Source organism: Saccoglossus kowalevskii, unplaced genomic scaffold (genome assembly GCF_978046115.1).
Source record: "Saccoglossus kowalevskii unplaced genomic scaffold, keSacKowa6.1 SCAFFOLD_24, whole genome shotgun sequence".
Taxonomy (NCBI): domain Eukaryota; kingdom Metazoa; phylum Hemichordata; class Enteropneusta; family Harrimaniidae; genus Saccoglossus; species Saccoglossus kowalevskii.
In genome coordinates this window covers 1,402,540-1,415,435 of record NW_028188618.1, presented here as the reverse complement: position 1 = coordinate 1,415,435, position 12,896 = coordinate 1,402,540, and positions in this window count along the sequence as shown.

Here is a 12,896-nt window from a genome sequence, read left to right as displayed (position 1 = left end):
TTTCAGTACTTTGCCACACTTTTCAGCACTTTGCCACTACTTTTCAGCACTTTGCCACACTTTTCTGTACTTTGTCACGACTTTGCCACAACTTTTCAGTACTTTGCCACACTTTTCAGTACTTTACAACTGCTTTTCAGTACTTTGCCACTACTTTTCAGCGCTTTGCCACAACTTTTCAGTACTTTGCCATACTTTTCAGCACTTTGCCACTACCTTTCATTACTTTGCCACTACTTTTCAGCACTTTGCCACAACATTTCAGTACTTTGCTACACTGTTCATTACTTTGCAACGACATGGCCACAACTTTTCAGTACTTTGCCACACTTTTTAGTACTTTGTAACTGCTTTTCAGTACTTTGTCACTTCTTTTCAGCACTTTGCCACACTTTTCAGTACTTTGCCACTGCTTATCAGTACTTTGCCACAACTTTTCAGCACTTTGCCACAACTTTTCAGTACTTTGCCACACTTTTCAGAACTTTGCCACTACCTTTCAGTAATTTGCCACAACTTTTCAGCACTTTGCCACAACTTTTCACAACTTTGCCACACTTTTCAGTACTTTACCACGACTTTGCCACAACTTTTCAGTACTTTGCCACACTTTTCAGTACTTTGCAACTGCTTTTCAGTACTTTGCCACTACTTTTCAGCACTTTGCCACAACTTTTCAGTACTTTGCCACACTTTTCAGCACTTTGACACTACCTTTCAGCACTTTGCCACAACTTTTCAGTACTTTGCGACACTTTTCTGTACTTTGTCACGACTTTGCCACAACTTTTCAGTACTTTGCCACACTTTTCAGCACTTTGCCACTACCTTTCAGTACTTTGCCACAACTTTTCAGCACTTTGCCACAACTTTTCACAACTTTGCCACACTTTACACTACTTTACCACGACTTTGCCACAACTTTTCAGTACTTAGCCACACTTTTCAGCACTTTGACACAACTTTTCAGTACTTTGCCACACTTTTCAGAACTTTGCCACTACCTTTCAGTACTTTGCCACAACTTTTCAGCACTTTGCCACAACTTTTCACAACTTTGCCACACTTTTCAGTACTTTACCACGACTTTGCCACAACTTTTCAGTACTTTGCCACACTTTTCAGTACTTTGCAACTGCTTTTCAGTACTTTGCCACCACTTTTCAGCACTTTGCCACAACTTTTCAGTACTTTGCCACACTTTTCAGCACTTTGACACTACCTTTCAGCACTTTGCCACAACTTTTCAGTACTTTGCCACACTTTTCTGTACTTTGTCACGACTTTGCCACAACTTTTCAGTACTTTGCCACACTTTTCAGCACTTTGTCACTACCTTTCAGTACTTTGCCACAACTTTTCAGCACTTTGCCACAACTTTTCACAACTTTGCCACACTTTTCACTACTTTACCACGACTTTGCCACAACTTTTCAGTACTTAGCCACACTTTTCAGCACTTTTACACAACTTTTCAGTACTTTGCCACACTTTTCAGTACTTTGCAACTGCTTTTCAGTACTTTGCCACTACTTTTCAGCGCTTTGCCACAACTTTTCAGTACTTTGCCATACTTTTCAGTAAGTTGCCACGACTTTGCCACAACTTTTAAGTACTTTGCCACTACTTTTCAGCTCTTTACCACAACTTTTCAGTACTTTGCAACACTTTTCAGCACTTTGCCACTCTATTTTCAGTACTTTGTAACTACTTTTCATCACTTTGCCACAACTTTTCAGTACTTTGCCACACTTTTCAGCACTTTGCCACTACTTTTCAGCACTTTGCCACACTTTTCTGTACTTTGTCACGACTTTGCCACAACTTTTCAGTACTTTGCCACACTTTTCAGCACTTTGCCACTACCTTTCAGTACTTTGCCACAACTTTTCAGCACTTTGCCACAACTTTTCATTACTTTGCCACACTTTTCACTACTTTACCACGACTTTGCCACAACTTTTCAGTACTTAGCCACACTTTTCAGCACTTTGACACAACTTTTCAGTACTTTGCCACACTTTTCAGTACTTTGCAACTGCTTTTCAGTACTTTGCCACTACTTTTCAGCGCTTTGCCACAACTTTTCAGTACTTTGCCATACTTTTCAGCACTTTGCCACTACCTTTCATTACTTTGCCACTACTTTTCAGCACTTTGCCACAACATTTCAGTACTTTGCTACACTGTTCATTACTTTGCAACGACATGGCCACAACTTTTCAGTACTTTGCCACACTTTTTAGTACTTTGTAACTGCTTTTCAGTACTTTGTCACTTCTTTTCAGCACTTTGCCACACTTTTCAGTACTTTGCCACTGCTTATCAGTACTTTGCCACAACTTTTCAGCACTTTGCCACAACTTTTCAGTACTTTGCCACACTTTTCAGAACTTTGCCACTACCTTTCAGTACTTTGCCACAACTTTTCAGCACTTTGCCACAACTTTTCACAACTTTGCCACACTTTTCAGTACTTTACCACGACTTTGCCACAACTTTTCAGTACTTTGCCACACTTTTCAGTACTTTGCAACTGCTTTTCAGTACTTTGCCACTACTTTTCAGCACTTTGCCACAACTTTTCAGTACTTTGCCACACTTTTCAGCACTTTGACACTACCTTTCAGCACTTTGCCACAACTTTTCAGTACTTTGCCACACTTTTCTGTACTTTGTCACGACTTTGCCACAACTTTTCAGTACTTTGCCACACTTTTCAGCACTTTGCCACTACCTTTCAGTACTTTGCCACAACTTTTCAGCACTTTGCCACAACTTTTCACAACTTTGCCACACTTTTCACTACTTTACCACGACTTTGCCACAACTTTTCAGTACTTAGCCACACTTTTCAGCACTTTGACACAACTTTTCAGTACTTTGCCACACTTTTCAGAACTTTGCCACTACCTTTCATTACTTTGCCACAAGTTTTCAGCACTTTGCCACAACTTTTCACAACTTTGCCACACTTTTCAGTACTTTACCACGACTTTGCCACAACTTTTCAGTACTTTGCCACACTTTTCAGTACTTTGCAACTGCTTTTCAGTACTTTGCCACCACTTTTCAGCACTTTGCCACAACTTTTCAGTACTTTGCCACACTTTTCAGCACTTTGACACTACCTTTCAGCACTTTGCCACAACTTTTCAGTACTTTGCCACACTTTTCTGTACTTTGTCACGACTTTGCCACAACTTTTCAGTACTTTGCCACACTTTTCAGCACTTTGTCACTACCTTTCAGTACTTTGCCACAACTTTTCAGCACTTTGCCACAACTTTTCACAACTTTGCCACACTTTTCACTACTTTACCACGACTTTGCCACAACTTTTCAGTACTTAGCCACACTTTTCAGCACTTTTACACAACTTTTCAGTACTTTGCCACACTTTTCAGTACTTTGCAACTGCTTTTCAGTACTTTGCCACTACTTTTCAGCGCTTTGCCACAACTTTTCAGTACTTTGCCATACTTTTCAGTAAGTTGCCACGACTTTGCCACAACTTTTAAGTACTTTGCCACTACTTTTCAGCTCTTTACCACAACTTTTCAGTACTTTGCAACACTTTTCAGCACTTTGCCACTCTATTTTCAGTACTTTGCAACTACTTTTCATCACTTTGCCACAACTTTTCAGTACTTTGCCACACTTTTCAGCACTTTGCCACTACTTTTCAGCACTTTGCCACTAACTTTCATTACTTTGCCACTACTTTTCAGCACTTTGCCACAACATTTCAGTACTTTGCTACACTGTTCATTACTTTGCAACGACATGGCCACAACTTTTCAGTACTTTGCCACACTTTTTAGTACTTTGTAACTGCTTTTCAGTACTTTGTCACTTCTTTTCAGCACTTTGCCACACTTTTCAGTACTTTGCCACTGCTTTTCAGTACTTTGCCACAACTTTTCAGCACTTTGCCACAACTTTTCAGTACTTTGCCACACTTTTCAGAACTTTGCCACTACCTTTCAGTACTTTGCCACAACTTTTCAGCACTTTGCCACAACTTTTCACAACTTTGCCACACTTTTCAGTACTTTACCACGACTTTGCCACAATTTTTCAGTACTTTGCCACACTTTTCAGTACTTTGCAACTGCTTTTCAGTACTTTGCCACTACTATTCAGCACTTTGCCACAACTTTTCACAACTTTGCCACACTTTTCAGTACTTTGCCACACTTTTCAGTACTTTGCCACAATTTTTCAGCACTTTGCCACAACTTTTCAGTAATTTGCCACACTTTTCAGCACTTTGCCACTACCTTTCAGTACTTTGCCACAACTTTTCAGCACTTTGCCACAACTTTTCACAACTTTGCCACACTTTTCACTACTTTACCACGACTTTGCCACAACTTTTCAGTACTTTGCCACACTTTTCAGCACTTTGACACTACCTTTCAGCACTTTGCCACAACTTTTCAGTACTTTGCCACACTTTTCTGTACTTTGTCACGACTTTGCCACAACTTTTCAGTACTTTGCCACACTTTTCAGCACTTTGCCACTACCTTTCAGCACTTTGCCACAACTTGTCAGCACTTTGCCACAACTTTTCACAACTTAGCCACACTTTTCAGCACTTTGACACAACTTTTCAGTACTTTGCCACACTTTTCAGTACTTTGCAACTGCTTTTCAGTACTTTGCCACTACTTTTCAGCGCTTTGCCACAACTTTTCAGTACTTTGCCATACTTTTCAGTAAGTTGCCACGACTTTGCCACAACTTTTAAGTACTTTGCCACTACTTTTCAGCTCTTTACCACAACTTTTCAGTACTTTGCAACACTTTTCAGCACTTTGCCACTCTATTTTCAGTACTTTGCAACTACTTTTCATCACTTTGCCACAACTTTTCAGTACTTTGCCACACTTTTCAGCACTTTGCCACTACTTTTCAGCACTTTGCCACTACCTTTCATTACTTTGCCACTACTTTTCAGCACTTTGCCACAACATTTCAGTACTTTGCTACACTGTTCATTACTTTGCAACGACATGGCCACAACTTTTCAGTACTTTGCCACACTTTTTAGTACTTTGTAACTGCTTTTCAGTACTTTGTCACTTCTTTTCAGCACTTTGCCACACTTTTCAGTACTTTGCCACTGCTTTTCAGTACTTTGCCACAACTTTTCAGCACTTTGCCACAACTTTTCAGTACTTTGCCACACTTTTCAGAACTTTGCCACTACCTTTCAGTACTTTGCCACAACTTTTCAGCACTTTGCCACAACTTTTCACAACTTTGCCACACTTTTCAGTACTTTACCACGACTTTGCCACAATTTTTCAGTACTTTGCCACACTTTTCAGTACTTTGCAACTGCTTTTCAGTACTTTGCCACTACTATTCAGCACTTTGCCACAACTTTTCAGTAATTTGCCACACTTTTCAGTACTTTGCCACAATTTTTCAGCACTTTGCCACAACTTTTCAGTAATTTGCCACACTTTTCAGCACTTTGCCACTACCTTTCAGTACTTTGCCACAACTTTTCAGCACTTTGCCACAACTTTTCACAACTTGCCACACTTTTCACTACTTTACCACGACTTTGCCACAACTTTTCAGTACTTTGCCACACTTTTCAGCACTTTGACACTACCTTTCAGCACTTTGCCACAACTTTTCAGTACTTTGCCACACTTTTCTGTACTTTGTCACGACTTTGCCACAACTTTTCAGTACTTTGCCACACTTTTCAGCACTTTGCCACTACCTTTCAGTACTTTGCCACAACTTGTCAGCACTTTGCCACAACTTTTCACAACTTTGCCACACTTTTCACTACTTTACCACGACTTTGCCACAACTTTTCAGTACTTTGCCACACTTTTCAGCACTTTGACACAACTTTTCAGTACTTTGCCACACTTTTCAGTACTTTGCAACTGCTTTTCAGTACTTTGCCACTACTTTTCAGCGCTTTGCCACAACTTTTCAGTACTTTGCCATACTTTTCAGTAAGTTGCCACGACTTTGCCACAACTTTTAAGTACTTTGCCACTACTTTTCAGCTCTTTACCACAACTTTTCAGTACTTTGCAACACTTTTCAGCACTTTGCCACTCTATTTTCAGTACTTTGCAACTACTTTTCATCATTTTGCCACAACTTTTCAGTACTTTGCCACAATTTTCTGTACTTTGCCACGACTTTGCCACAACTTTTCAGTACTTTGCCACACGTTTCAGCACTTTGCCACTACTTTTCAGCACCTTGCCACTAGCTTTCAGTACTTTGCAACTACTTTTCAGCATTTTGCCACAACTTTTCAGTACTTTGCCACACTTTTCAGTACTTTGCAACTGCTTTTCAGTACATTGCCACTACTTTTCAGCACTTTGCCACAACTTTTCAGTAATTTGCCACACTTTTCAGTACTTTACCATGACTTTGCCACAATTTTTCAGTACTTTGCCACAATTTTCAGCACTTTGCCACTGCTTTTCAGCACTTTGCCACAACTGTTCAGTACTTTGCCACACTTTTCAGCACTGTGCCACTACTTTTCAGCACTTTGCCACAACTTTTCAGTACTTTGCCACAATTTTCTGTACTTTGCCACGACTTTGCCACAACTTTTCAGTACTTTGCCACACGTTTCAGCACTTTGCCACTACTTTTCAGCACCTTGCCACTAGCTTTCAGTACTTTGCAACTACTTTTCAGCATTTTGCCACAACTTTTCAGTACTTTGCCACACTTTTCATTACTTTGCCACGACATGGCCACAACTTTTCAGTACTTTGCCACACTTTTAGTACTTTGCAACTGCTTTTCAGTACTTTGCCACTTCTTTTCAGCACTTTGCCACACTTTTCAGTACTTTGCCACTGCTTTTCAGTACTTTGCCTCAACTTTTCAGTACTTTGCCACACTTTTCAGTACTTTACCACGACTTTGCCACAACTTTTCAGTACTTTGCCACACTTTTCAGCACTTTGACACTACCTTTCAGCACTTTGCCACAACTTTTCAGTACTTTGCCACACTTTTCTGTACTTTGTCACGACTTTGCCACAACTTTTCAGTACTTTGCCACACTTTTCAGCACTTTGCCACTACCTTTCAGTACTTTGCCACAACTTGTCAGCACTTTGCCACAACTTTTCACAACTTTGCCACACTTTTCACTACTTTACCACGACTTTGCCACAACTTTTCAGTACTTTGCCACACTTTTCAGCACTTTGACACAACTTTTCAGTACTTTGCCACACTTTTCAGTACTTTGCAACTGCTTTTCAGTACTTTGCCACTACTTTTCAGCGCTTTGCCACAACTTTTCAGTACTTTGCCATACTTTTCAGTAAGTTGCCACGACTTTGCCACAACTTTTAAGTACTTTGCCACTACTTTTCAGCTCTTTACCACAACTTTTCAGTACTTTGCAACACTTTTCAGCACTTTGCCACTCTATTTTCAGTACTTTGCAACTACTTTTCATCATTTTGCCACAACTTTTCAGTACTTTGCCACAATTTTCTGTACTTTGCCACGACTTTGCCACAACTTTTCAGTACTTTGCCACACGTTTCAGCACTTTGCCACTACTTTTCAGCACCTTGCCACTAGCTTTCAGTACTTTGCAACTACTTTTCAGCATTTTGCCACAACTTTTCAGTACTTTGCCACACTTTTCAGTACTTTGCAACTGCTTTTCAGTACTTTGCCACTACTTTTCAGCACTTTGCCACAACTTTTCAGTAATTTGCCACACTTTTCAGTACTTTACCATGACTTTGCCACAATTTTTCAGTACTTTGCCACAATTTTCAGCACTTTGCCACTGCTTTTCAGCACTTTGCCACAACTGTTCAGTACTTTGCCACACTTTTCAGCACTGTGCCACTACTTTTCAGCACTTTGCCACAACTTTTCAGTACTTTGCCACAATTTTCTGTACTTTGCCACGACTTTGCCACAACTTTTCAGTACTTTGCCACACGTTTCAGCACTTTGCCACTACTTTTCAGCACCTTGCCACTAGCTTTCAGTACTTTGCAACTACTTTTCAGCATTTTGCCACAACTTTTCAGTACTTTGCCACACTTTTCATTACTTTGCCACGACATGGCCACAACTTTTCAGTACTTTGCCACACTTTTAGTACTTTGCAACTGCTTTTCAGTACTTTGCCACTTCTTTTCAGCACTTTGCCACACTTTTCAGTACTTTGCCACTGCTTTTCAGTACTTTGCCACAACTTTTCAGTACTTTGCCACACTTTTCAGTACTTTACCACGACTTTGCCACAACTTTTCAGTACTTTGTCACACTTTTCAGCACATTGACACTATCTTTCAGCACTTTGCCACAGCTTTTCAGTATTTTGCCACACTATTCTGTACTTTGCCACGACTTTGCCACAACTTTTCAGTACTTTGCCACACTTTTCAGTACTTTGCAACTGCTTTTCAGTAATTTGCCACTACTTTTCAGCACTTTGCCACAACTTTTCATTACTTTTCCATACTTTTCAGTACTTTGCCACGACTTTGCCACAACTTTTAAGTACTTTGCCACTACTTTTCAGCTCTTTACCACAACTTTTCAGTACTTTGCCACACTTTTCAGCACTTTCCCACTCTATTTTCAGTACTTTGCCAATACTTTTCATCACTTTGCCACAACTTTTCAGTACTTTGCCACACTTTTCAGCGCTTTGCCACTACTTTTCAGCACTTTGCCACTACCTTTCATTACTTTGCCACTACTTTTCTGCACTTTGCCACAACATTTCAGTACTTTGCTGCACTTTTCATTACTTTGCCACGACATGGCCACAACTTTTCAGTACTTTGCCACACTTTTTAGTACTTTGTTACTGCTTTTCAGTACTTTGTCACTTCTTTTCAGCACTTTGCCACACTTTTCAGTACTTTGCAACTGCTTTTCAGTACTTTGCCACTACTATTCAGCACTTTGCCACAACTTTTCAGCACTTTGCCACAACTTTTCACAACTTTGCCACACTTTTCAGTACTTTACCACGACTTTGCCACAATTTTTCAGTACTTTGCAACTGCTTTTCAGTACTTTGCCACTACTTTTCAGCGCTTTGCCACAACTTTTCAGTACTTTGCCATACTTTTCAGTAAGTTGCCACGACTTTGCCACAACTTTTAAGTACTTTGCCACTACTTTTCAGCTCTTTACCACAACTTTTCAGTACTTTGCAACACTTTTCAGCACTTTGCCACTCTATTTTCAGTACTTTGCAACTACTTTTCATCATTTTGCCACAACTTTTCAGTACTTTGCCACAATTTTCTGTACTTTGCCACGACTTTGCCACAACTTTTCAGTACTTTGCCACACGTTTCAGCACTTTGCCACTACTTTTCAGCACCTTGCCACTAGCTTTCAGTACTTTGCAACTACTTTTCAGCATTTTGCCACAACTTTTCAGTACTTTGCCACACTTTTCAGTACTTTGCAACTGCTTTTCAGTACTTTGCCACTACTTTTCAGCACTTTGCCACAACTTTTCAGTAATTTGCCACACTTTTCAGTACTTTACCATGACTTTGCCACAATTTTTCAGTACTTTGCCACAATTTTCAGCACTTTGCCACTGCTTTTCAGCACTTTGCCACAACTGTTCAGTACTTTGCCACACTTTTCAGCACTGTGCCACTACTTTTCAGCACTTTGCCACAACTTTTCAGTACTTTGCCACAATTTTCTGTACTTTGCCACGACTTTGCCACAACTTTTCAGTACTTTGCCACACGTTTCAGCACTTTGCCACTACTTTTCAGCACCTTGCCACTAGCTTTCAGTACTTTGCAACTACTTTTCAGCATTTTGCCACAACTTTTCAGTACTTTGCCACACTTTTCATTACTTTGCCACGACATGGCCACAACTTTTCAGTACTTTGCCACACTTTTAGTACTTTGCAACTGCTTTTCAGTACTTTGCCACTTCTTTTCAGCACTTTGCCACACTTTTCAGTACTTTGCCACTGCTTTTCAGTACTTTGCCACAACTTTTCAGTACTTTGCCACACTTTTCAGTACTTTACCACGACTTTGCCACAACTTTTCAGTACTTTGCCACACTTTTCAGCACTTTGACACTACCTTTCAGCACTTTGCCACAACTTTTCAGTACTTTGCCACACTTTTCTGTACTTTGTCACGACTTTGCCACAACTTTTCAGTACTTTGCCACACTTTTCAGCACTTTGCCACTACCTTTCAGTACTTTGCCACAACTTGTCAGCACTTTGCCACAACTTTTCACAACTTTGCCACACTTTTCACTACTTTACCACGACTTTGCCACAACTTTTCAGTACTTTGCCACACTTTTCAGCAATTTGACACAACTTTTCAGTACTTTGCCACACTTTTCAGTACTTTGCAACTGCTTTTCAGTACTTTGCCACTACTTTTCAGCGCTTTGCCACAACTTTTCAGTACTTTGCCATACTTTTCAGTAAGTTGCCACGACTTTGCCACAACTTTTAAGTACTTTGCCACTACTTTTCAGCTCTTTACCACAACTTTTCAGTACTTTGCAACACTTTTCAGCACTTTGCCACTCTATTTTCAGTACTTTGCAACTACTTTTCATCATTTTGCCACAACTTTTCAGTACTTTGCCACAATTTTCTGTACTTTGCCACGACTTTGCCACAACTTTTCAGTACTTTGCCACACGTTTCAGCACTTTGCCACTACTTTTCAGCACCTTGCCACTAGCTTTCAGTACTTTGCAACTACTTTTCAGCATTTTGCCACAACTTTTCAGTACTTTGCCACACTTTTCAGTACTTTGCAACTGCTTTTCAGTACTTTGCCACTGCTTTTCAGCACTTTGCCACAACTTTTCAGTAATTTGCCACACTTTTCAGTACTTTACCATGACTTTGCCACAATTTTTCAGTACTTTGCCACAATTTTCAGCACTTTGCCACTGCTTTTCAGCACTTTGCCACAACTGTTCAGTACTTTGCCACACTTTTCAGCACTGTGCCACTACTTTTCAGCACTTTGCCACAACTTTTCAGTACTTTGCCACAATTTTCTGTACTTTGCCACGACTTTGCCACAACTTTTCAGTACTTTGCCACACGTTTCAGCACTTTGCCACTACTTTTCAGCACCTTGCCACTAGCTTTCAGTACTTTGCAACTACTTTTCAGCATTTTGCCACAACTTTTCAGTACTTTGCCACACTTTTCATTACTTTGCCACGACATGGCCACAACTTTTCAGTACTTTGCCACACTTTTAGTACTTTGCAACTGCTTTTCAGTACTTTGCCACTTCTTTTCAGCACTTTGCCACACTTTTCAGTACTTTGCCACTGCTTTTCAGTACTTTGCCACAACTTTTCAGTACTTTGCCACACTTTTCAGTACTTTACCACGACTTTGCCACAACTTTTCAGTACTTTGTCACACTTTTCAGCACATTGACACTATCTTTCAGCACTTTGCCACAGCTTTTCAGTACTTTGCCACACTATTCTGTACTTTGCCACGACTTTGCCACAACTTTTCAGTACTTTGCCACACTTTTCAGTACTTTGCAACTGCTTTTCAGTAATTTGCCACTACTTTTCAGCACTTTGCCACAACTTTTCATTACTTTTCCATACTTTTCAGTACTTTGCCACGACTTTGCCACAACTTTTAAGTACTTTGCCACTACTTTTCAGCTCTTTACCACAACTTTTCAGTACTTTGCCACACTTTTCAGCACTTTCCCACTCTATTTTCAGTACTTTGCCAATACTTTTCATCACTTTGCCACAACTTTTCAGTACTTTGCCACACTTTTCAGCGCTTTGCCACTACTTTTCAGCACTTTGCCACTACCTTTCATTACTTTGCCACTACTTTTCTGCACTTTGCCACAACATTTCAGTACTTTGCTGCACTTTTCATTACTTTGCCACGACATGGCCACAACTTTTCAGTACTTTGCCACACTTTTTAGTACTTTGTTACTGCTTTTCAGTACTTTGTCACTTCTTTTCAGCACTTTGCCACACTTTTCAGTACGTTGCCACTGCTTTTCAGTACTTTGCCACAACTTTTCAGCACTTTGCCACAACTTTTCAGTACTTTGCCACACTTTTCAGTACTTTACCACGACTTTGCCACAACTTTTCAGTATTTTGCCACACTTTTCAGTACTTTGCAACTGCTTTTCAGTACTTTGCCACTACTTTTCAGCACTTTGCCACAACTTTTCAGTACTTTGCCACTACCTTTCATTACTTTGCCACTACTTTTCAGCACTTTGCCACAACATTTCAGTACTTTGCTGCACTTTTCATTACTTTGCCACGACATGGCCACAACTTTTCAGTACTTTGCCACACTTTTTAGTACTTTGTTACTGCTTTTCAGTACTTTGTCACTTCTTTTCAGCACTTTGCCACACTTTTCAGTACGTTGCCACTACCTTTCAGTACTTTGCCACAACTTTTCAGCACTTTGCCACAACTTTTCACAACTTTGCCACACTTTTCAGTACTTTACCACGACTTTGCCACAACTTTTCAGTATTTTGCCACACTTTTCAGTACTTTGACACAACTTTTCAGTACTTTGCCACACTTTTCAGTACTTTGCCACTACCTTTCATTACTTTGCCACTACTTTTCAGCACTTTGCCACAACATTTCAGTACTTTGCTGCACTTTTCATTACTTTGCCACGACATGGCCTCAACTTTTCAGTACTTTGCCACACTTTTTAGTACTTTGTTACTGCTTTTCAGTACTTTGTCACTTCTTTTCAGCACTTTGCCACACTTTTCAGTACGTTGCCACTACCTTTCAGTACTTTGCCACAACTTTTCAGCACTTTGCCACAACTTTTCACAACTTTGCCACACTTTTCA